General features: G+C 41.9%; 1 pseudogene; it reads left to right on the forward strand.

Annotated features, from left to right (window-relative positions):
• Window positions 1-246: 246 nt before the first annotated feature.
• LOC101105222 (V-type proton ATPase subunit E 1-like) lies at window positions 247-876 on the forward strand (annotated as a pseudogene).
• Window positions 877-5082: the final 4206 nt, after the last annotated feature.

Consider the following 5082-nt stretch of genomic DNA (forward strand, 5'->3'; position numbering starts at 1 on the left):
AACTCATACTGGTGGCAAGCAGATAAGCATTGATGATACACCTAAATTCTTAACATGGGCCCACCATCTTCTAACTGCATTAGTAGAGAAGTCTTTTCATTTCTTGGAGCCTCAATTTCCTCATTTATAAAATGGGAATAACTGGTTGGATTGTAATTTCCATGGGCTTTACACATGCTAGCATATAGCACAACAAAACAGAGGAGGCCTGAAGTGGCAGCTTTCCTCTCCTGGTTGCTCATCAGCATGTGTTCTGTCAGTGATGCAAACATGCAGAAGCTGATTAAGTACATGATGACTTTTATTGACAAAGTCAAGGAGGAGCAGAATAGACAGGAAAGCAAAAGAAGAGTTCAACATTGAGAAATATCAGCTTGTGTAAGCGTAAAGAGTGAAGATTATGGAATATTATGAGAAGAAAGAAAAGCAGATTGAGCAGAATAAGAAAATTCAGATGTCCAGTCTGATGAGTCAAGTGAGGCTCAAAATTGTCAGACTGAAAGATGGATGATCTTGTCACAAATCTAAAGACAGAGACTCAGCAGAATGGTAAAAGATAGAGCCAGGTGCCAACTGCTGCTGAATGGCCTGATCCTCCTCGGCCTGTACCGGTTGTTGGAGCCCTGAATGGTCATTTTTGAAAAAACAAAACAAAACAAAAAAAACCCCCAAGATTTCCCACTGGTGAAGGCAGCAGTGCAAAAGCAATGTCTGTGTACAAAATCACCACCAAAAGAGATGTTAATGTCTAAAATGATCCGAAGGCCTACCTGCCTGAGGAAATAGCTGGCAGGGTTGCAGTCTATAGTGGGGATTGCAAAATCAATGTTTCCAATATCCTCAAAAGCTGGCTGGACCTCATTGTCTAGCAGATGATGCCAGAAGTATAGGGAACCTTGTTTGGTGCAAATGCCAACAGGAAGTGTTTGGACTACGCCTACAGGAGGTAGTGTCCATCTACTGCTGTGACATGGATGCTTCTGACATTTGAAGAAACAAGATGACCTCTGTAATTTCCTCTTTGCTGTTCTCATATCTGTATTTATCAGTGGATAGAAGGAAATGTCAAACCACTCCGATATTCTTTCCTGGAGAATTCCATGGATAGAGGACCCTGGCAGGCTACAGTTCATGGGTTGCAAAAGAGGAGACACAACTGAGTGACTGAACAACAACAACCCTTCTGTAGGTAACACCCCTGGCTAATTGGTAACAATGGGAGAGTTTCACTTAATATGGTTAGGAAACCTTCCTCTAGCATATCTGAGATTTCAGCTTCCTGCTGGCTCTGCAGTAAGAAGGCAAGGGGTCAGATGGTGGGTGCATGAATGTCTCGGAGTCTCCTGTTCTCTGGTCCAGTGTCTAGCCTAGAAGGGCCAGTATATGCTGGGCTCTGGAGTCAGGTCTTTGCTCTTTGGGCTTCAGTTGCACGTGAGGCCACATTCCTTCTAGCAATAGCTGCTTCACTGTTACCTGTTTTGGCCTATAAATGTTTGTTTGTCGTGTGATTTAAGATCTATGCCATGAATACGCTTTATTTATTAAAACAAAATGCATACCTGGAAAAAAGTAAGTAGCTGTCACATAATGGGTAACCAAGAAGTGCCATTTCCCTTCTTTCCAATTGCTCCGTTCCCTGTTATAGAGCCTTAAAAGTGTACCCGCCAATATCTTCTTTTGAGTTACTCTAATGTTGCTCTAATACGTTTTTTGCACTTATATATTAATACAATACCTTGTATTGTTCATATGTTGATGTCTTAACAGCTAGCACCACAGAATGTCAGTATATTTTGAGATGGTGTCTTTGAAGAAGTAAAGTTAAATGATGTCTTTAGGGTGGGTCTTAGTACAGTCTGACTGGTATCCCTATAAGAAGGGGATGTTTGGGTATATAGAGAGACACCAGGGATGCATGTGCACCGAAGAAAGACTCTGTGAAGATGCAGAGAGGTTGGCTTGCCCCCTGCAAGCTGAGGAGAGGACTGTGAGGCCTCAAGAAAAACCTAATCTGCGGATATCTTGTTCTTAAACTTCTAGCCTCCAGAGCTGTGAGGAAATAAATTTCTATTGTTTAAGCCATATAGTTCGTGATATTATGTTATGGAAGCCCTAGCAAAGTACTACCTCTTCCATCTTTAAATAGAATCACACTAGGACCACAGCCTTGTCTAATTTAATGAAACAAAGCCATGCCATGCCCGCAGAGCCACCCAAGACGGGCGGGTCATGGTGGAGAGGTCTGACAGAATGTGGTCCACTGGAGAAGGAAATGGCAAACCACTTCAGTATTCTTGCCTTGAGAACCCCATAAACAGTATGAAAAGGCAAAATGATAAGATACTGAAAGAGGAACTCCTCAGGTCGGTAGGTGCCCAATATGCTACTGGAGATGAGTGGAGAAATAACTCCAGAAAGAATGAAGGGATGGAGCCAAAGCAAAAATACCCACGTGTGGATGTGACTGGTGATGGAAGCAAGGTCTGATGCTGTAAAAAGCAATATTGCATAGGAACCTGGAATGTCAGGTCCATGAATCAAGGCAAATTGGAAGTGGTCAAACAGGAGATGGAAAAAGTGAACATCAACATTCTAGGAATTAGTGAACTAAAATGGACTGGAATGGGTGAATTTAACTCAGATGACCATTATATCCACTACTGTGGGCGGGAATCCCTTAGAAGAAATGGAGTAGCCATCATGGTGAACAAAAGAGTCCAAAATGCTGTACTTGGATATGATCTCAAAAATGACAGAATGATCTCTGTTTGTCTCCAAGGCAAACCATTCAATATCACAGTAATCCAAGTCTATGCCCCAACCAGTAACACTGAGGAAGCTGAAGTTGAACGGTTCTATGAAGACCTACAAGACTTTTTAGAAGTAACACCCAAAAAAGATGTCCTTTTCATTATATTGGACTGGAATGCAAATTAGGAAGTCAAGAAACACCTGGAGTAACAGGCAAATTTGACCTTGGAATGCAGAATGAAGCAGGGCAAAGGCTAATAGAGTTTTGCCAAGAGAACGCACTGCTCATAGCAAACACCCTCTTCCAACAACACAAGAGAAGACTCTACACATGGACATCACCAGATGGTCAAAACTGAAATCAGATTGATTATATTCTTTGCAGCCAAAGATGGAGAAGCTCTATACAGTCAGCAAAAACAAGACTGGGAGATGACTGTGGCTCAGATCATGAACTCCTTATTACCAAATTCAGACTTAAATTGAAGAAAGTAGGAAAACCACTAGACCATTCAGGTATGACCTAAATCAAATCCCTTATGATTAAAAGTGGAAGTGAGAAATAGATTTAAGGGCCTCAATCTGATAGATAGAGTGAAGTATGGACAGAGGTTCATGACATTGTATAGGAGACAGGGATCAAGACCATCCCCATGGAAAAGAAATGCAAAAGAGCAAAATGGCTGTCTGGGGAGGCCTTGCAAATAGCTGTGAAAAGAAGAGAAGTGAAAAGCAAAGGAGAAAGGAAAGATATACCCATTTTAATGCAGGGTTCCAAAGAATAGCAAGAAGAGATAAGAAAGCCTTCCTCAGCGGTTAATGCAAAGAAATAGAGGAAAACAACAGAATGGGAAACACTAGAGATCTCTTCAAGAAAATTAAAGATACCAACGGAACATTTCATGCAAAGATGGGCTCGATAAAGGACAGAAATGGTATGTACCTAACAGAAGCAAAAGATATTAAGAAGAGGTGGCAAGAATACACAGAAGAACTCTACAGAAAAGATCTTCATGACCAAGATAATCATGATAGTATGATCACTCACCTAAAGCCAGACATCCTGGAATGTGAAGTCAAGTGGGCCTTAGAAAGCATCACTACAAACAAAGCTAGTGGGGGTGATGGAATTCCAGTTGAGCTATTTCAAGTCCTGAAAGATGATGCTGTGAAAGTGCTGCACTCAATATGCCAGCAAATTTGGAAAACTCAGCAGTAGGCCACAGGACTGGAAAAGGTCAGTTTTCATTCCAATCCCAAAGAAAGGCAATGCCAAAGAATGCTCAAACTACGGCACAATTGCACTCATCTCACATGCTAGTAAAGTAATGCTCAAAATCCTCCAAGCCAGGCTTCAGCAATATGTGAACTGTGAACTTCCAGATGTTCAAGCTGGTTTTAGAAAAGGCAGAGGAACCAGAGATCAAATTGCCAACATCCGCTGGATCATCAAAAAAACAAGAGAGTTCCAGAAAAACATCTATTTCTGCTTTATTGACTGTGCCAAAGCCTTTGACTGTGTGGATCACAATAAACTGGAAATTCTGAAAGAGATGGGAAAACCAGACCACCTGACCTGCCTCTTGAGAAATCTGTATGCAGGTCAGGAAGCAACAGTTAGAACTGGGCATGAAACAACAGACTGGTTCCAAATAGGAAAAGGAGTACGTCAAGGCTGTATATTGTCACCCTGCTTATTTAACTTCTATGCAGAGTACATCATGAGAAACGCTGGCTGGAAGAAGCTCAAGCTGGAATCAAGATTGCCGGGAGAAATATCAATAAGCTCAGATATGCAGCTGATACCACCCTTATGGGCAGAAAGTGAAGAGGAACTAAAAAGCCTCTTGATAAAAGTGAAAGAGGAGAGTGAAAAAGTTGGCTTAAAGCTCAACATTCAGAAAACGAAGATCATGGCATCTGGTCCCATCACTTCATGGCAAATAGATGGGGAAACAGTGTAAGACTTTATTCTGGGGGGCTCCAAAATCACTGCAGATGGTGTTTGCAGCTATGAAATTAAAAGACACTTACTCCTTGGAAGGAAAGTTATGACCAACCTAGATAGCATATTGAAAAGCAGAGACATTACTTTGCCGACTAAGGTCCATCTAGTCAAGGCTATGGTTTTCCTGTGGTCATGTATGGATGTGAGAGTTGGACTGTGAAGAAGGCTGAGCACCGAAGAATTGATGCCTTTAGTGGTGTTGGAGAAGACTCTGGCGAGTCCCTTGGACTGCAAGGAGATCCAACCAGTCCATTCTGAAGGAGATCAGCCCTGGGATTTCTTTGGAAGGAATGATGCTAAAGCTGAAATGCCATTACTTTGGC

Source organism: Ovis aries, chromosome 2, assembly GCF_016772045.2.
Source record: "Ovis aries strain OAR_USU_Benz2616 breed Rambouillet chromosome 2, ARS-UI_Ramb_v3.0, whole genome shotgun sequence".
In the NCBI taxonomy this organism is placed as follows: domain Eukaryota; kingdom Metazoa; phylum Chordata; class Mammalia; order Artiodactyla; family Bovidae; genus Ovis; species Ovis aries.